This window comes from Anser anser, assembly GCF_964211835.1.
Source record: "Anser anser genome assembly, chromosome: 4".
NCBI classification, from domain to species: Eukaryota; Metazoa; Chordata; class Aves; order Anseriformes; family Anatidae; genus Anser; species Anser anser.
The window spans coordinates 47,615,361-47,636,527 of NC_139724.1; the positions used below are offsets into that span (position 1 = coordinate 47,615,361).

Below are 21,167 nucleotides of genomic sequence, written 5' to 3' on the forward strand. Positions count from 1 at the left end.
GAGACAGTTGCAGGAGGCAGGGATACCTGTGGTTGTTGCAAGTCTGATGGAAAAACTGTAATACGTTTACATCCCATTCATTACAAAAAGACCCCGAGTTCTTTCCAGCACACATTCTGCATGGTCTGATAACAGTTTTTCAGGCACCGAATCATCTCCTCTCCTGTGTGGCTGATGGTTCTTCCATTCTCCAGTACTAAGGGAACCTCCGTGCAACCTTGAACACTGTGGAGCATTCCTGCCCCCTCTTGTCACAGCTTCATTACTACCACACCGTGTTTTGATTTCCAAAGGTAATTTCACCTCTAGCTGATATTCGGTCTGGTTTTACCCTACAAACTTCAGTTGCTTGGCCCCCTGAGCTTTCTTAGGGATCCTTCCCAGACTTCCTAATTGCAGGTGTCCCTTTGGTTTTCCACTCATAACAGTTTGTGCAGCCTCTCCTTCTGCTGTGTGCAGGGAATTCATGTATTATTCCCAAGAAACAGAAAATGAGATTTTTATAACTGTTCTTTTTAATGCTAATAATTCAAGTATCTTTTCTCTTTCTAACTGGACGAACTCCTCAAATCTGCGTAACAAAAGAAGAAAATCTGTGTCCTTGCAGGCAAAGCCCCTCTGCAGGCTGTGCTGCCTTGCTCACAGACAGCCTGGGGTGGTACGTGGCACTGCCCTGGCCTGTCGGGGACTAAAGAGGGGATGGCAAATTGAGCTGTGACAACATGCTAATGAATATGCCTAAACCTCAGCGGGCTCTCCTGGAAATAAACTTGCTCATGTCTAAAAATGACACAAAAGTTGCTGCAGGAAAAGGCCATTTGTGCTGAACTCTGCTGAAAGGCTTTCTCTGCTACAAGACCTATGTGCTGTTTTCTTTCTTTTTTTTTTTATATGCACAAGGTCCACTAAATGTGTAATGCTACCAACTCATAAGTGCAGCCCCATCAAGACAGGCTCCAAAAGTCCTGGTGGCTTCCCCTAGCCTTCAGGAATAACCGAATATGTGGGCATCTCCATAAACCACATCTCTGCTGCTCTTACCAGTACTAGTCTTTTTGTTGTTCGTTTGCTTCCTTTCACTTTTGTGGTGTTTTTTTTTTTTTTTTGGTTTGTTTATTTTTCTTCTCCTTTTTCCCATTTCTTTAATAACTAGTGCAAAAAAATTTTCTGTGACTAATTGCGTTTGAAAAAAAAACAAAAAAAAAAACTTGTTTTTACCTATAAAACAGCATCTTCCTTTAAACCTCAAGGTCTCTTCCCTGCTCCGATGGCACCTTTTAGATGAACGTTACTCATAAAATTCATTCTGGGAGTCATCTGCTCAGAATTTGGCTATTTCTGCAGAAGAAACACACTAGCAGCGGGACAACTCCCAGACGCAGGGATGCTCACATTCTCACACTATGCTGGATGTGTTCTAAGACCCAGTGCATCTCTAGTACAACAACTTTTAGCAAAACCCAGCCTCACCTCAAACCCAGAGGCCCAAGGACTTGACTTAAACATGATGTCCATGCCCTCCAGCCTCTGCCAGCCTGGCACTGGCACCTGTAAGTGGTGACACAGCTCAGAAGGGCCACCTGTTGATGTGGACAAGGCTCAGCTGCAATTCTCATGTGTTAGTACATTTAGGTCTAGCACTACAAAGTTTCCTTCACTGGGGTACTTCTCTCACCCGACTCAGTAACAGACCTCCCAGCTCTCAATATAATACAGGGTAATAACCAAAATGAGGCTTTCCATACCTTTAAAAAGAAAAATATAAATTTTAGAGAAGGATAAGTTAAAAAACATATCTCAAGAAAACAGAGTAGTGCCCAATATATCTATTAAACAGTTTCCAGTGATGACATTACAGCTTTTAGCACTGAGAAATTAAGACAAAATACAAGTTCACAACAGACCTCAGATTCAGAATGAAACTTTGAAAAAGGAAAATGAGAGGATCAGATGAAGGATCAAATCCCTAATTACGTGACATTTAGTGCTCGGTCACCTGAGAGGTGTCTGCACTCTCTCTATTTTCAGAGTTACCTTACAAGATTTAAGACAGTACAAATCAACCTCTCCTTCTGCCTTTGGTCCTCATGACAAGGGCAAATGGTTGGGCAGTGGAAGTTTCTACCTGCAGCTGAAACACAATAGTGCTGGGAATTCTTTTTTTTGCTTTAAACTTGATCTTTCAGCTGCATGACTGACCAGGTTATTACCTCTGCTAAGCAAGGTCTACTCAGTGCTGACCGCCCTGGCTGTACAAACCAGAGACAAATGCTGCCATTGTGTGGTGTGTCAAGGAAATGGAAAGGCATTGACAACCATTGGGTTCCAAAGCTGAGGAAAGAAAATGCTTGTCTATCAATTCCGCTTGTTACTGTACATTATACTGTATCTATTACCAACTGCTGACAATGACTTGTTAACATTTCCAGTTTGATTAGTTGAAGTGAAAAGCAAGTAAGAGTCCATTTTTGTTCTCCTGATGTCTACTGTGGTATTCCTGTCCCAGAAAGCACAAGACCTTTACATTATCATTACTTTTATAAGACTCCAGTTTTTTTTTTACTCATACAATTTGTCAGTTTTGACATGTCCTAATGCTGTACAAAACCACGTGTGCCACGGTCGTGCCGATAGCAAAACCCTCATTTCTAACTCAGAAGAGTGGATTCATCACAGAAACACCACAGAAGAGAAGCCAGATTCTCTTACCAGAAATGACCTGCTAATCAGCAAGCAAACTTTGTACCTTCCTGCTGCCTTTCCCACAGAAACCTAACTTTGTCCTATCCACTTGTCTTCTCGCTCAACTGCAAGGTGATCTGATTTCCCCCTGACCACAGAATCACAGAATTGTAGGGGTTGGAAGGGACCTCAAGAGACCATTGGGCCCAATCCCCCTGCCAAAGCAGGTTCGCTAGAGCAGGTTGCCCAGGTAAACTTGTGCCAGTGACTTCTACCAACATCCAGCGATCTTGCACCACCTAACCACGTCCTCTCTGCCCAGCCTGCTGCATCCCTTCCCCTGCAGCGGCTGTCCCACATGAGCAGTGCAGCATGTGCCAATGCGCTGGCTCGGGTACCTCAGGTAGGAGCCCGTCAGCCTCCTGCTCTAGTGGCCCTCTTGAGGAAAGAGGGGATTGTAAACACAACCCTATGCCCTACAATCTTATTCCACTTGCAGCACCTAACCTGAATAGTTCTCACAAGTTACATTCCCCTTTTATTCCACTGGGCAAGTCCGTGAGCTAGGCCAAGACCTGAGCCCACAGTAGTGTAACTGCTGGAGATGTAATTTCTGATCTAATAAGGAAAGTATTAACACCTCTCCAAACAGAAAATCTGTGTTCCCTGTTACAACTGATTCCTTCTTTAGCTTACTTAGCATTCAGGCTGTGAATAAGTGATTGTTCTAAGGAATATACTGAGTTATTCCACAAGCAGAAACTTGTTTGTCATTACAGAGAAAGGAAATGCAGGAAGGAAAGAATCAATATGCCTGATTATATATCCCCAGATATTAAGCTCAAAAGCCGGTGACATTGTTCATTTGTTACATCATCAGCATCAATTTTTAGGAACAGAAGGTTACTCAGAATTAAGTATCAATCAGTGATGTTTCCATAAAAAAACAACAAAGGGGAAGAGACCTCATATTTTAAAGGGGGAATAAGAAACAACTCATGACACACATAATAGGTTTGCTATAGTCTTACAAGAAATAGAAAGGCTATAGTCCTAAAGTGAAAAATTACATGAAATGAAATCAGAGAAACTGCAGTGACCTGAAAACAGTTCATAGTTACCCATATACACAAGACTCAGTAAGAGCCACGATTAATAAAATTCCCAATCCCTGTCCCACTAAGTTGACAGGAAACCACACTGGACTACAGTTTGTCCAACAGGGACAAATTCATTCCTTTTCCATTTAAGTAACTGTCAGTAAATGTAGCCAAACGTTTATACCCCATTCCCTTTCTTATTTACAACTGTCCTCCTGCCAGAAACTACAAGCATGGCAAGCTAGGATCATACCAACTGCATGGTTGCTTTGTCCTCTTTGTTCAAAAAGACAGCAAAATTTTTGTTGGAGATACGGATTTCTGGCAGCCACAGTACAGGATACCCTCTGTAATACCCATCGCCTATCTACAAATCAGCACAATGCCTATGCACATACCTGTCTTTAAACACACATACAGAGCTGCTGCATACAAAGTTCTTTGTGTGCTTATAATTAAACATGCTTTCTAGGTTCTCTGCTTAATTTGTCTTTCAAGTGAAATACACAAAATCTTTGGTCACATGAAACCAGAGACTTTCCACATGCTTTGATAAATGTTACTATTTATAGAATTTACAGTATTCTTCTGGCATACAAAAGGTTTCATCCTTTCTCTTTTGTTCACAGATACTTTCCATAAAAGCAAACTTCACTGCTCCGCAATTAATGGATGGGTTCCGAGGGAAAAATGTAGATGAAAAAATAACAGCCCTCAAGGCTAAATCAAAGGAAGGGGAAGTGTTTCTGCCATGTTCCATGCAATAGAAGACAGCCCATCATACTGATGAAGCCCTAAAATTTCTTTACAGACACCAGTGATCCCAGTGAACCTAGCCCTCTTTGAGTTATATCATTTATCTTTCAACTGTTCCAGTCCATATTTTATCTTCATCTGCTAATAGGCAAAAAGCTTACCCAATAGCTACTGGTGAAAAAGCAATGCAGAATTCATTTTATTTTGCCTGAGGATGATGTGCAGTCACAAAAATAAATAGGCCTTCCAACAAATTTTTTCCTGTTTCTCAGTAATACAAAGTTTTCAAACGCCCACTGAAAGTGCCCAATGTTCTTTAAGTTCAACTCTCATGAGAAAACACTGAAGGACTGTAGAACATATTGTTAATGTAAACCTTGCCTGTTTGATCCTGACATGTTAGCTAATTTAGCAAATCAAATGCTCTAAGTGCATGCCATGGATTGACTTGTTGTGTTTAAGAATAAGATAAGAAATCCAACAGAAAACAAAAACACAAGGGTAAGAACTTGTGGCTGATGTAAAGCAGCTGAATAGGGTGCTTCTTTTTGCTGGAAAGACTTTAAGAAATGTGGTTTGCCCCACAGTGATCTGAAATTTTGCATGCTCTGCTTGAACTGCATTTGCCCCTACCTGCCGATGTATTGTGCACATTGTGCAGAAGATGTTTGGACAGCTCTTGAATAATCTCCCACTGCTACACATAACTCTTAGGTTCTTCAGAGTCATCACTTTATTAGTTCTTGCTGACAACAGCTATCTAATACTCGATCAATGATTTTAAACAGGATCGGAGTTTCACAGACAAGGCAACAGAAAGCCTGAGCATTTTCTTCAGCTTGTTTTTGGCAGACAACCCGACATTACTGCAGCTAACGGTTATATAAAGTCATAGAAGGCATTTTCCTCCAGTTAAGGAACACATTTCTGTGCAAACAATGCACATAAACAACTCTTAAATCACACAAAATGCAGCCAAAACTAAGCCAATGCCAGGCAGGTCAGGACTAGTATGTCCTTACTGCCTCCAAGTCACACTTCCCTGGCCTGCTGATTCAGAGTTTAAGCTCCTACTAAATGACTCAAGAGAACTATTCCTTGGGTTTTAGCTCTATAATTGCTCCAGCTGCATCCGCCACCCTGTCAAGGAGCTCCAAGCCGGCCTGCCAGAAGCGGCACCCTCCGTGAGCCTGCTGATGGGAGATGCCTCAGGGTGTGCTGAGTCAGCACAAGCTCACTGGCAAAGCAACAGCAGACATGATGGATGCTCATGGCTTTGGCAATTGAAAAAAAAAAAAAGACTTAAATATTTACAAAGGAGACAAAGAAGACTGGAGAAAAAGCAGGCAGGAAGAAAATGAGACACAGATAACATTTCTAAACAATAGAAATCTTCAGAAAACATTCAGCTCAGCCAAGCTTTGATTCAGCTTCATCTTTCTACTAACAACAACAATGAGAAAGTATCTTGGGGTTAAATCCAATAAATCTCAACCATGCTGTGTATCAGAAGCAATTTTCTCTTTGGCGACCAGAATTTCACTTGCTATGTTACCAGCAACAGGACAGTTCCCCTTGCAATTCTCTCTTTACAGCTAAGACAAAAAAAATTTTGATCTCAACTTCCTTTTTCACCTCATTCTGTAATTACTTGAAACAATAATTCCTGTTACTCCAACTTAGTTGAGGCATGCATGATCTACTTAAATTAGTTCCTCTCTCAAAACTCTAAATCCTCTCTAGTAATCTGGTTATAGACACATTTGACAGTGTTCTTCTGAACAGAAGAAAAACTTAGTAAGCAGAATCATGGGTTAAAATCTTAGTCACTATTTTCCATAAAAGACAAGTGTTTTAGCACCCTCGTTGAAAACAGGAATTATGCAGAGTCCTACCAACACTCCCATTTTAAAACTTCTTTGAAGGAAAATACATGGGTTCACAAGAAGAGAAGAAGCCTCCTTAAGCATCCTGAAACGCTACAGACGTGGCCAAGATATACCGAGATATAAGTGAAGAAAGTGAAAAGCAAAACAAAGATGCAGACACTAGCCTGGAAACAAGACAGGTGAGTGCTAAGGAAAGTCAGAGACGTCATGGAGAAGGGTAACACAGGAGGAAAGGAGAACCATCAAAACAAAATGGCAAGAACTGATGAAAGATGCCAAGACCACTTGGTGAATTAAAAACTTGGCTCATTGTTTCCCTAACGCTGCCCTTTTCTAAGGAATTGTGCTGACAATAGGAAAACTTAACTAGACACAAACTATTTTGATTTGTGGAGCATCTCCAGCCTTCCGTGAGAAACTTACCATTTTGTGCATGTGTGAGCCCAGCAAAACACACTCCAGGTCCCAAACAACTTCCACTCTCAGGAGGCAAATGAAGAGAGAGATGAAACACATGGAAGAAAGTGCCCCCAAGGTGTATTCTGAGGACATGGCAGTCTCTTCACCACCAATAATTTTTAACACAGCTTGACATCCTTTCATGAGGGGACTAAGACCTCAACCTTCTATAACTTGAAAAGACAAGGGGAAAAAAAAAATCAAGAAAAAAGAAGATAGATCATCCTTTGTCTTTCTACTAACAGCAACACTGAGAAAGCATCTTGGGGTTAAAACCAAGAAGCAGTGACCTTCTACTACTACGTGTCAGTATTGCTCCTTCACAGGAGTCCAACAGAATGAGTGCCAAGACTCTAGCCTTGCCCAGGTGCGCGGGGCTCCCCACAGCAGCTCGGTTTGGATGGTAGCACTGCCCACCTGTCAGACATGCACTGTGAGCCTGCCCATGCAAATTCTGCAACCAGCTCCTACGCATCTCCCAGCACCTCTGGCTTGGCCATTTTTATTCTTTACTCACCGCTTGTTTCCCAGTCTTTCACCTTTTCCTCTTTCCATCCCTGCCTCCCTGAATTCGGGAATATGAATGAATCTTCAGCATCTGGGATATCAGTATCTGGGATATCTTCAGCATCTGGGATATCTGCATCACAGACAAACATATTCACGTACTAACTCCGCTAACTGCTTTCTCCATTCTGTCACCCTCTTCCCTGTAAAAATCAGTGAGCAGTTAAGTCACATAGACTACATACTCATAGATGAACTCCCAACACACATTTCACACACAGGGAAGAGCAAAGCTCCTCTGCAGTCCTTGAAAGCCAGCTACTATGAGCACTCAAATAGAAAAAAGGTAAAGTGAACCCACAAAATTATGACTAAACACACCAAAAATCCTGCTGGCCAGTCTGTCAGGTGCACGAGTCCAAACCTAACGGGCACCAGCACAGACCTTGGGTGAAAAGCTATGTGTGTTGCTATATCCTTTGTATGGCATGCACCATAACATCTCTGTGGACTGCAGAGGGAACTGGTATTTTCTCCATGTAGCTTTTCATGTTTTTCTGCTTTGCTTTGCCAGTACACTGAAGAAAGTATTCAAACTGCTCTGTTAATGTTGCTCTCTTTTGGTCAACTACATACAGAAGTTCCTTGTATGTAAAAATCCCTCTGGTAAGACTACAGTTAATGGAGAGAACTGGTTTATGTAGAACAGAACAAATGCACTCCTATGTGATAACTGAAGCAGTGATTATGAACTCAGACTTTTGGTTTGCTTCAGAGCTGCAGGATATCTTTTTCCCTGTTAATGCCGGAGTTCCAGGGCTCATTTCCCCAGCTGGTTTGCTTTCCCTGTGAAGCAGCCATGCTGCAGCTGACATTGACTTCCATTGCAGGGATGGATGACAGATTCTCTTTCAGAAAACCCCTTACAAACAAATGCTTTCAGGAACTTCCCAAAACACTGATTTGTAAACCCAGGTCTGCAGATTTAGTTAAAGTCTCCTCATGCATGCCTGCTTTCTAAACCAACTTAAAAGCACTGTAACATAACACAATTAGACACCGTTACACTTGGCTATCTGATACCTAAGCCTACAGATATCTGTAAACTCATTATTTGTAGATCAGTTCTCCTATGTTCCCCTCTCTACCTTGGTGGCTCAGTTTGTGAAAGCAATCATTTCAGAACAGGGCACGTACATCACTGCCAACCAGACATTTTACCTCTTCCCAGCAACTCCACCCTGACTCGATCAGCCCCTTTCAGTCCGAGCACTATCTTTCAAATCATCAGCGGGGCTAAACAAGACTCTTGCAAGGCCCCAGACCCATGTGCTCCCACAGGCAGGCAGGTGATGGAGGGGGGAGTCAGGGATCCAGCCCCAAAGCAGGCCCTGCAGGGCTCCTGGCCAGAGCCCGGCTCCCAGGCAGCCACCCTCATGCAGCTCTGAACCTTGACCATCTTCCCAGCTCCCAGCACAGGTGTGAACTGCACCTGGTAAAGCATTAACTTTGTTCTCTCTCTCTCTCTGTTCACAAAATAGGAGCTGCTCGGGTGCACCTGCTCACGCGAGGTTGCTGGCACCGCACAGCTGTGAGAGTATACTTACGACAGCCCAACTGTGCTAAGGGGTGAATTCTAGGCTGCTAATGCAGTTGAGTGAAATAATACAAGGAGTCCAATTTTCTCATGTCAGTTAACCTTTGTTGTGGTGGATTTCTTCTTGCAACACCCGAGATCCCTTGCTCGGTTCAATTTGCAGTCCCTGGTGTAATGTGTTCTCTCTTAGACTATTAAGTTTAATTTTTCAAATGCTTTTGAAACTTCAATTATTCGTTGTCTTATATTTCTTGTACAAATTCTCAAGTCCCCAGAAACCGATCTCAATTTTACCTCACTATGTGAGAAGTCAGTGCAATACCTGCTGACTCCTCTTGGAAAACTGTGGTTTACTTCATGGTTACCCACACATTCTTCTCGAAACAAAATTTGCATAGATTTCAGCTCAAGTTGAAGCAGATCCGAACAAACAGTACTGCAGTCAAAAAAGGTGACCAAATCTTCAACCAAATCCTAAGGGGCTAGTAACAACTCCCATCTCAAACAGGAGAAGGAAATATCTGAAATTTATCTATCTTCTCATGCACGGGAAGAAAGAACAGCCCAAAAAGATTGTAAGAAATGCTTAACTACTTTTTCTTGATCAAAATTAAGTCCAAATATTTATTTTAAAGGTCAAAGTATGGATCTTCAACTGAAACGTTACTTACACCTTAATACATAGGAAGGTAAAATGTGGAAATCTGTCCAAGAAGCAAACGCACTAAAGATGTGCCTGTGAAAGGAGAGGCTTCAGAAGAAATCTAACCTTTTGCATTAAATAGATCCATGTTAAAAACCTGGAAAAAATCAACAACTACTATCTCATAAGTCACCTAGTAAATACGTAAGTACTTCCAGCCTGCATTAAGAACAAAGACGGATCCTTGTCAGGAGGGCTCCCAGGCACTCGGTGCAGTACCTGAGGGGTACCTGAAGGAAGTATGAAACACCCACGTTCCTGTCTTCAGAAGCAGAATGTTTGGGAGTTTAATGGATATACAGACAACACACAAGGAATGGTGCAGGACTGACATGAATGGCGGAGCCTTGTTTGTGCCTAAAATAACTTCTGATGGTACAAGATGGACTCTGATGGAAAACTTATTCTTTATGCTTAAGTGCTGGCAGAGGGATTAGATAATACCACATGCCTAATTACACAGGCATGCATGCACCACTCCTGCCTGCTCTTCTGGTATGGGTGACATTTCTCATTTTTACCCCTGGATAATGAAAAAGAAGCTATTAAACGTAGCTCAAAAGAAAGTGAGAGCGCTCACTGGTTTCTATGGCAAGACATACCTCCGTGTAATTCCTTTGTACAATGACAGAATGATGGAGTAATAAGAACATGTATTACTGACAGGTGTAATTTCACCCCTGCTTGAAAGGCCATGACTTAAAAAGGAGATGAAAGCCTCAAACTGATGAATGGGAATGGAAAAAAACTGACAGAAATAACATTCACCATCTCAGGGGAGCTGAGTCACATGGGTCATGCGGTTTTCCGTTTGGCTCAGGAGCCGTCCTGATTTACAACATGCTCTGAAAGGAGCTGCTGGATGTTTGTTCTCATCTGCCAGTGGATGGCTGCTAGAATGCATCGGGACATACACAAACATGAACAGGGGCACTTCAGGGGACTCCTCAGCGGGTGCGTGCCTCTCAGGCCATCAGCAGCAGCTACTACTAAGCAATTCTTTTCAATTCATCTCATGCTAGCCACCATAAACCAGATCCCACTGCAGTCAGTGACAGTTTCATAACCAACTTCTGCTGAACCACATTCAACTGGAACTGACCATGAATGCTGACTTTCAGATGTTATTATCTCTTTTCATTACCGTGATGACAGTCAGCTCCTGCCAGGGCTTTGTCACACAAGACATTGCACAGTTACCTCAAAAAAAAGGTGCTACCAAGGCAATGCACTGCAAAGACAATCCCTTGCTTGAAGAAAAAGGCAGGAACCACATCTCAGCACGTAGGTTTGCACTCTGGAACTGAAGGCAGCTGGTTCAGTGAAAGCAATGGAGAACAGGACCAAGGCAGGAACGCCAAGCCTGAGAAGAAGGAGCGTATTTGGTAAGAGTAATATGCAAGGGCAGGAGAGGGAAAGCAGAGAGGCTACCCAACAGAGACCACGCACCATGCTTTCCCTGTCAGACAACACAGAAAAGGAGCTGAAGCATCTCATGGCCATTACTCATGGCACTAGGGGACTGAAAAAAAAGACAGAGTTCTGAAAGGGAGACAGAACGCTCGCAGGGTCAGCCTCGTGCTGTCTGAACACAGGCTCTAAGCAAGAAATACTCCATACTTACTGTTAAACAACAAAAAACAGTAATCTACAGAGCATATACTATTTTTGTATTATTCCTGAATAACAGAGAATAATTATCTCCATTAGTTCAGATTATGTTCTTTGACTGGAGTTGTTTATTTGATCATCTGCTGGCAGCCACTGAGCCATTCCTTGAGCACAGCAGGCACCCAGTGATCCCACGATCAACATGTTGAAAAGAAGTTCGTTCCCAGCACTGCTGCAGAATGCTTATGGCATGTCGAGAGAATTTTATTCTCAAGGGAAAATGCATACCTTCTCCTTATTTACAGGATGCTGGTAAAAAGCTAAGATCTCTTCTAACTGTGCAAGACCTAGTACAAGGGGCTTCTGGTTAGGTCCGGCAATACTATTTTACATACAGATATTTACAAGTGTGTTGTTGGAACTTAGATTCGTTTCCTTTTAAAGTCAATCATGAGACTGAACATTGTCATATTTCTCAGGGTTTTCTTGAAGATAGCTCGTTGCACTATGTAGTTCTGTGACTTTGCTCTTCATAGAGAAAACCATTTCCTAGATAAAGACGACAGATTGGAGATTTGCAAAGCATGTTTTTTTTTTTTCCCCTGGGGAGCTGTTCAAAACTTATGAAGTGGTGGAACAAACAGGCTTGGCTGTCTAGTGAGGTACGCTAACTTTCAAACAGCTGAAGTGGTGTTACATCTAACAAGCCAATATAGCATTATTTATCTACAAGCAACACAAATTTTACTTCAAAACAAACACAGATCAAAATAAAATTCTAAAATACTCACAAATGCTAATCTCTCTCACTTGCTTTTTCACTTGCTTTCAGATAAATACTTGGTACTCTCCCAGATTATTGAAGGGAACGCATTTAATTTTCACACAATAGCAGCCTGCCTGCCAGAGAGAAGAGCTGTTTTCAGGACTTCCAGCCTTGCTGTGAGTTTTCAGTTTCAGGAAACACACCCAGAACCTAGATCTCATGAAACAGCTATGTTCCCTTCTTCCTCAAAGACTTTGCGTGCCCCGGCAACACTGTGCCTGGCTTTTTTTCCTAAGACATGTTCCCTGATCTTGTGAGTCAACCCTCAGCACAGCCTCAAGGGCAGGTGTCTCCTTCAGACAAGCAGCAGTGGCACCAAACAGGCATGATGGCAGTCCCAAGCTCTTCAATGGCAGCCAGCTGGCTATGAATGCTCGTTAAAGATCATTCTTTTACAGGCATCAAAAAGCCTGAAAGAGTTCATGCTACAACACGGTCTAAGCAATGAGTGCTGTGCACATCTACCAAGCATACAACCTCAACAGCCACAAAACAGTAAAGAAAGAAGGAATCAAAGGAAGGTGCTTTGTGAGCAGGGACTCAACATGTCTCCTGGTACCATCTCCAAGTTCATCTGCAGGATCCCTGCTGAAAACCCACTTCTGGGATACCTGAGAGTTGACACATGCATCATGTTGGATAGGAAAAAGACAAACAAACAAAAACGTCCCATCACTTTCCATACTCCTTGGCTACATAACAGGCACAGTAACAGACCCCATTAAACTTCATCCCTTTGAAAAGACACAATGATTAATCCTTATGAACTTTACACAGCACAGCAGCAGTGGCCCATTTCTGCTCTCAATTAATTGCCCAAAATACTCATCAGATTTCCTACAAATTTGCCCAGGAACAGGACAGATTTCCAACTTTGGTCGTTAAAAGAAACAAATCTCATTATATAAAATACCTCACTGGCTCTTCAGTAGTGCTTCATTACCATACATAGCTGTGAAAAAAACATTTTACAAATTCTAAGTAAAACTGTTTAACTCTTAGAATGAAAATGAGACTGTAAGAGGTCTGAAACTAAAAATCATTCTTACCCCTGTTTTGCAAACAAATAAAAAATTGTGTCTGAATGCAACACTGACACCTTTGGTCAAACACCAAGTGTGAAATGCCCATATTATAAACTGAGCTTTTAAAAAATATTTTTCTCTCAAAAGTAAAACCACTCTTCCTGAACACACAAACGCAATCCTCCAAAATGCTGAATCTATTTGAATATTTCACTAATATATTACATATTGGTTTTCCATATTGTTTTGTTTAGGTAAAAATCAATGACATGTCAAGCTTACTTTATATCATGTTGAAAGCAGACCAGTTATTAGATGATATGAAATTATCTGAGATAAATAAAATTTCTAATCTGAATGTATGTTTACCTTCCTCTTCAACACACTGAATAGCTCCAGTCCTGCTAGCACTGATAGACATCACCCATACTGTCATGAATAGCTCCACTGAAATCTGCAGCCTTTTTCATTAAAGCTTTCACTACAGTCAGTGGGACTGCTCTAGGTAGTACATTTAAGCAGTATGCATAAATATTTGTAAGATTAGGGACAAAGTCCTATATTTAAGATTTCTGTGTTAGCCAAGAAATAGTAATTCTGTTCCATGTACCAGAAAAAAATATGTTGAAACTACAGAGTAAATAAGCTTAGAGGTGAATTTTGGCCTACAGTGAGAATGGGAGTATGCCTTGCATGTCACTTGCTCCTTTTGGTGAGAGCAGAGAACCCCCTTAACCCTTTTGGAAAGCTGGAATAGAAAATACATTCCACTGCTTGACAAGTATTCATCTGTGAGCTCATGTCCCAGTTCCGATGAAACTTCCTACAACCTCTTAAAAAAGGCAAACAATAGTTCCCAAAGTGATCATATAAGCTATTAATTCTGAATTATTTAGAACATATTCTATTGCAACTGTATTAGTATAATTGCCACACAAAATGGAACATTTCCCACGTACTGTAATGTCCCCACATTTCAAGTTCCTGTGAGATAAAACCCGTCTATGTTGTCTTTTCATTCATGAGGGTTTCAGTTGATGCATGTGGTTGACCTCAATTGTTTTCTAGGTCTGAAAGGAATGACTTGTAGGCGTACATTACACATGTGCTAGGGTCATTTATTACTCTGAAATTCAAAGAACATATACAATAATGAAAGCATATGCTGTTATTGACTAGCTCTGTGATGGTTTGAATTAGGAGAGCACTAGGCAATTTTTACAATCTGATGATTCTTAAAATCAATTCTTGTAGATTCAAAATCATCATATCGGATGGCTCTGGCAGTAAACATTCACTCTCAGCAATCAGGTTGTCAATGAGCAACAACTTCCCCTTCAATAATTTATTTCCAACAAGGTCCAACAGTCCACAAGTGTGTACAAAGTACAGCTATCATGATGCTCAGGTTAACAGGCAAGGTGGCCAAGAACATCACTCAAATGCTAAGAAGGAAAATATTTAGGAATATTGCCTACAATGTAGAGAAAGCCCTTAAAACCTATTAGCTCTCCTTCCAGCTGTCTTGTTATGCTTCTGTCAGTAATGCTTTGAATGTTTTTTCTTACAGATGGGTTTCACTGAATCTCACTTATCAGATCATTAGTTAATTTGAGCAAATGAAAAGATCTGTTGACAGAATAGCTATTTATTTCATTCATTTCCACTAAAAGCTTTCATGCATCACCTCTTTCTGCCTTTCTCCATTGCTGCTTTTAGAGGTTATCATTTATAATGTGAAAGTCATTGTTTGGTAACATTAGGCAGCCAGATGGTTGGGTTTTGTTCTCTATAGCTAGGAAAAGAGAAATACTCCTACTGTAAAGGTTCAAGAGCTGACAATACTAATAAATAAACTTGGGCACTAATGGTTTTTAAAAGTCAGTGATTGAAACAGAAAAACTGTTTTTTTTGGAAATATCACATTTTTTCTATCATTACCATCATATTTCACTGAGCTTGCCCAGGTATCTTTTTATCACCCTGCTTATTTGTTTTACACTACCGGGGAAAACAAACACAACCTGAAATATGATGACTAAGTGCAAACACTAAAAGGCTCTTAAAACACGTGTGTGCTATTTAAGAAAATAGCTTTTCCAATTAAATCATGTGTTATTACTTATTTCCTGAGAACTGACAACTTGTTCAACAGAAGCATTCACAAAGGTTCGTGGGTATGCAGGAATGATAAAGAACTTTCTCTTGAGTTAAACAGACCAATTGGGATTTCGTGTGTAATCAGTTTTAATTTCTGTAATATCCACCACGTTCGCATTTGCACCTATGGAAAACTACTGCTGAGAATGTGAAGTAGACTAAAGATCAAATTCCTTGCACATGATGATTTCAAATCATTTTCCTGCCTTTATTTTCTTGCAGTAGCCATACCATCATTCCCCATTGCAGGAAGGGGTTAGAGTTGTCCTTCTTTCAAATCAGCACTTTCATCTCCATCAGTCACTCTCACCAAAATCCCTCCAGCCCCCAGGTACAGGCAAATCCAAGGGCCACCATGGAAGGTCAATCACACATTTGAATCACTAAAAGCCACTTAAACTTTCAGAAGACAAAATAAACTGGAAAGGCACCACGTCTGAACTCTGCTGCTGTTCCTAGAAAGGGTAAGAGAGTGGCTCCCATGCCCTTCCCACAGAAAGAGGCTACTGCAGGCATCCCCATCCCAAGACAGCCAACACAACGCAATACCTGCTTGGACTCACTTTCCATGTGCCTAGATAATGTCTGACAATGAACTTCTGTAACACTACCTGAACCCTCCAATTCTTGGTTTGCTTTTGCTAGAGGAAAACCCATCCCAATAATTTTCAATGTGCCTTTTCAATCTGTTGGAGAAGCAGGAGCACTGCAATACGGTGCTTCAAGACTGGGAAACAAACCATGTCCTTCTGTGAGTTAGGAAGACTTTTAGCACATTTTTTCCCCATGTATGTTTTAGTCAATGATTTAACCAAAATACACTGAGTCTAAAAACGTATTTTCTAATTAAAGCATTTCTATAGACGCTTACATTTCCATTCTTATCCTTTGTTTAATACACAATTTGAGAAGAAAGTAAATCCATCAACAACATATACAAACAACTCATTGTTTCAAAACAAAAGAAAATCTTTAGAAATATTTCTTATATGGTTGTTAAATTGTATTCATGCAACTTTCCTGATGTTGAGAACCAGTCTTCTCAGTCAGCAAACCATAGCTACTGTAGGAAAACAAAATGGCGGGTTTTGTTTAATTTACTTATAGTCTATGATGGTCTGTTTGACTGTGTTTTAGATGCCCTTTGATGATCCAGCAACACATTACCCACTTCGAGGAATCCTCTGACTTGGACATTTTATTTCTTCAAGCTGATAGGCCACAATGGAAGTTTTCCATTGCATGTGCTAGCATTTAGCACATTCTACCACCACAAATGCAGGAGGCTCAACTGCAACACACACTTGCTCTATTTATAGTTACATTTGTAACACTACCTATTTCCACACTATGATTACTATTCTTTACTGGTTTTCATGTATTTCAGAGATCTACTAGAAAGCAAGTATCTTTCACTAATCTAGGTCCTATGCAGCAGAGACCTCAGGCTATGGACAGTCACAACAGCAGGTCTTTAGGAGTGAAAACCTTCTGGCCAAAGACCCTGCATCGTACATGTTTTGAGGGAGTTACTTCACTGTAACTCTAATCTGATCCCAAGAACGGGCTATCCACGAGAGACTAAGTGCCCCTAGAGCCTAACTTCCTTTTTCTCCTTCTCCCCCAGTTAAAGCCAACTAGTGCATTCCAAGATTGTTCCGCAACGCAAGATCAACGCACGTTAAGTGGGGCCTCCTGAAAGACTTATTTCGAAATTTGTCTCATGACCCAAACTCAAAAGCCAACGCAGACACACCCTCATGGACATGTAAGCCATCTTTCACCAGGCCCTTCTGAGCTGGCTTCATACAGAATCAAAAACTCCTGCTGAGACAAACGAAACCAATTATAAGGTCTCTAAAGGAACTTAATTGGTCTTAAATTAATAGCCATTAAAAAAATTATGCATGTTGATCGAAATTGTATATGAGCCTCGAGATCTTCTGATGACAGTTCAAACCCTTCAAATAACACACCTGATGCCTTGCTGTCAGCTGGTCTGAAACTTGACCACTTGCCACAGCATGAGTAATTTGCAGTCATTCACTGCTGCTGTGACAGTAAAATGACACAACTGATGTATTATAGAACGTGTACTTTGCTTACCTGACTTGTGTTTCACTTTTGATACATTACAGCAAAGAATGAAGAAATCAAAGACACTCTATATTGCTCTTCTTTTGCCACGTTCTTTTCTACGCAGTGTCTCAGCTTTGCAGACTTCCCATTGAAAACATAGTATACCTAATCATGCATTTTTAAGCATTTAAAACAACCCATAATCCATGTATTTCAGTTAATCTAAAACAGTTTTTCTATTATACTGTACCTACAACTTACAGAGAAGGAATCTTGCCAAAAACGAAATACCATTTTATTAAGTGGTCATTATCAGATATATTTCTTTAGAATAGTTTAGACAAAAATAAGGAAAAAACACCGTAAATTTAAGAGCTGCCTCAGTGTGCTGTATACATTTTAAAATAACATTCGCCATTTTCTGTTGCCAGAATTTGATCATCCTAAGAGTGAAATAATATAAGTAAAACTACACCCTAAGTGTACAGCCAGCACCCCAACAATTGCTTTTGGGGTTCAGAGGACGCTGTATCCCGTGGGCTCGTTTCCAGGTGTTTTTATGCTCCGTTACACCTGTTGCCAACATGCCTCAGCTTTACATACTATGCAAACAATGGCAGAAAATGATGCCTATGATTTCTGGAGCTGTAAGGAAAAAAGACTTCTGCTTGTCATCTGCACAATAAACCTGAACAAGGAGCATGATTTCCACTCATCCCTACCCCTTTTAAATGGAGAGAAGGCATACTAAGCCTCAGAGAGCTGCTGGACAAAGACTACATCTACATCCAGGAAACATAGTTACATTTCCTTCATACTATTCTCTTTCCAATGGAATAGAATTTGACATGTATTTTTATATTTCAAGGGCATAAGTGACTGATTGAGATTAAGTTATGATTACCTGCACGACTCATGCAATTTCCATGGGGACTTATTAAACAGACAAACAAGTTCAATTAAAAGGGAAATAAACACTTATAAAACACCATCTTTTTCTTGACAAGGAACTCTTCGTAGATCTTAGGGAACAGTAAAGGGAAACAAGATCACGTCAGCACAATATTGTTGGTCATATATAGTGCAATCTTATGTTTCATCCAGTTTTCAACACAGGAAACGTGCATTAGAAACTGCTGAATTCACAGGTTTCTCTGAGTCAGAGTTTCTTTGAATAGCTGTAAGGAACAAGATGTAACCAGTGCTTTTATACAGCTTCAATAATACACTTTTCAAAGACAAAAAGGCCCAGCCACCAAACTGTTTACACAGCCAACACTCAGTGGGGAGAAAAATCAACAAGTTCCATTCTACTAGGCATGAATGTCATCTGATCTCCTGGTTGTAGCTCTCACAATACTGAGACAAGAACTTCATTTATTTATTTTCCTATCAGTAGAATTAAGTAGAACTAAGTCCCTATTTTCTATGAACATATTCTACCTAATTATTTGAATCAACTAAACACTCCTGATGTGGACACCAATGAAAACTTTAGAAGAAAAACAGTGAGAACGTTAACTGCAACTTGTTCAGATCTCCGTGGAATCCAAATCCATGCTTACAGGGTCCATCTCTCTTCAGACACATCAGGTTAGCTGTAGTCTCTCTCTCTGCCCCATTACCCCAAACCTCTTCCAAAAGATCAGCCTCAAGGTATTCAGACACTAACTGTGAGACTTGCTGCTCTAGGACACAAAAAAGGAGTTCTTCGGCATTGCATAATATTCTACAGCTTTTGTAAAAACAAATTATGACATCCATAGAGCCCTTTATCACCTTGAATAAACAAGCAATATTTAATGCATACCAGAGTACAGGTGAGGGCTAGACAGGGTAAACATACACCTGTGTAAAGGAGTTGAGATCTGTCTGCCTGCTGAGTAAGTCTGATCATAAGACTTGCATTGGATTTCAGGTGAACTCATACCTGAGAATGTGGAGAATTCTCCGGTAATTTAAAAAATCTTTCAGTAGTCGGTTGTTACCTCACCCTGCACACCTCACTTGTTTTTTAAAAACATTTTGTGCTTTTTGGTTTTTATTTCTCTTACCAACTATTCTGCATCAGGCTTTTCAATGGAATTAGTTAAAAGCAAGTCCATGCAGTGCATATTTTGAGACAGGCTCATTTCAGAAAATTATCTTCCCAGATTAACTTGACATATGCATAACCTGGAAAAGCTGATAAAACACAGAGAGGAAATAGGGAACTCAGCTAAGGAAGCCCCTCAGGATGACCGAGCAGAGCTGAGAGAGACTTCTTCCAGGTAGAGGCCTTAGCAGTTTTCACAACTGGATGTTTTTCATCCTCCTCTCAGAGAAAAGGAGAAGAGGAATAGGATGGACTGACTATATATCCAGAAAAAGCGTGTAGGAAATCATCTTCTGGCAGAGGCTGATTTCTAAGGGTCTGGAAACACCCTCAGAGCTCCTGCCAGCAACAGCAAGCAAGAGCACTGACAATGCTCACTGTATCAGGAACTTGTCTCCCAGATGCAATATCCCTGTCACCGTGATGTGCAGAAGTGCTGCTGACCCTTAAAAATAAAGGGCTGAGCCTTGTTGCAGAGAGTGCTAAAGCCAACTAACTATTACAAAAATTTTTGTGAGGCTCACATTTATGCAGCTTTGGAACAAGTACTTCCCTTTTCTTTTTCAACTCCTATTCCTTCAACAGCCCTGAAGTCTAGCTCTAAAGCAGGCAGCCCCACCAAGCAGCATTAAATCCTGCTGTGCTGAAGACCACCGGCAGTCACAGCAGATAACCTCCTTATGGCAATGTCATCACACGTGTGGTGATTTTTTGAGGTAGGCCACAAAGCCTTGTTTAGCCTTATCCAGATGGACTAAGAAAAGTTAGTTTTATGTTGAATAGTCTTTAGGAAGGAAACCCAAGGATTTAATAAAATCGCTCATTAGCTCAGATAGACCCTCAATGCTATTGTCACGTGGTCGCATTCGAAGGAGGATGGGAAGCCATTTGATAACTCCCTGCCCCGTCTCTCATTCTTATTAGACCTACTTGGATGAGTGGGAATTAAGTCCCACAACTTGCAGAGCTTTCATCTCAAAAGGAGCAGGTGCAGGATATCGCTTTCAGAACAGAGAAGCACACAAACAATATAATTCCTGCAATTTCAATACTGTCTGGCAGGCAGCAGCTTCAGCTTTCCCAATAGGCAGTGTTTTCTTTGGGTAGGCTGGTCTGCTCAGCAGCCAGTGTATGTAGTCTTAGAGACCAAGCGTAACCCCCAAAACCATACAAAATGGTGTAACATTGCAGCAGTAATGCAGGTGGCACTGTGAAGATGAAAAAAACCAGTTTCATAAGGGAATATCTTTTTCTCTGTTGGATGATTGACTATATAATAGTAAAAAGCAAAAATATCTTTTGTGCATCTATAATGCCACCAACAGGTTTATGTTCTAAATCACTTGGAAATGTATTCGCACATTGAAGTGTTTTAAGAAAACATTATGGAGTCACCTGTAAAGCAACAAACTGCAGTAGAGTCAGAGCTGAAATTTCAGATGTGATATACTTCATTATATCTAGGTACGTACTGAATAGTCTGTAATAATACTCACTGTTCTGAAAACTTTGGATATATCACCAGAGGCTGGTTTGAGGACCTAGAAATCATACCACTGCAGAAGGTTTGGGAACTTGGGAACTGAGATCAGCTGTCAGCATTTTCATGGGACACTTACCCACTTACCATTTCCCCATTACTTTTTTTTTTAAAAAAAAAAAAACTTTTAAAGGCTAG

At 40.8% G+C, this 21,167-nt stretch overlaps 1 protein-coding gene and 1 long non-coding RNA gene across 8 annotated transcripts in view; both read right to left on the reverse strand.

Moving 5' to 3' along the window:
* The window catches only part of LOC310899101, a 30,468-nt gene extending 23,527 nt beyond the window's left edge, over window positions 1–6,941 (reverse strand). The window contains exon 1 of the long non-coding RNA XR_014584006.1: window positions 6,851–6,941. This is a non-coding gene — a long non-coding RNA (uncharacterized lncRNA). The remainder of the gene's footprint in view (window positions 1–6,850) is intronic.
* CFAP299 (cilia and flagella associated protein 299) overlaps window positions 1–21,167 on the reverse strand; it is a 215,361-nt gene that overhangs the window by 118,701 nt on the left and 75,493 nt on the right. The gene's annotated exons all lie outside the window — the stretch shown is intronic.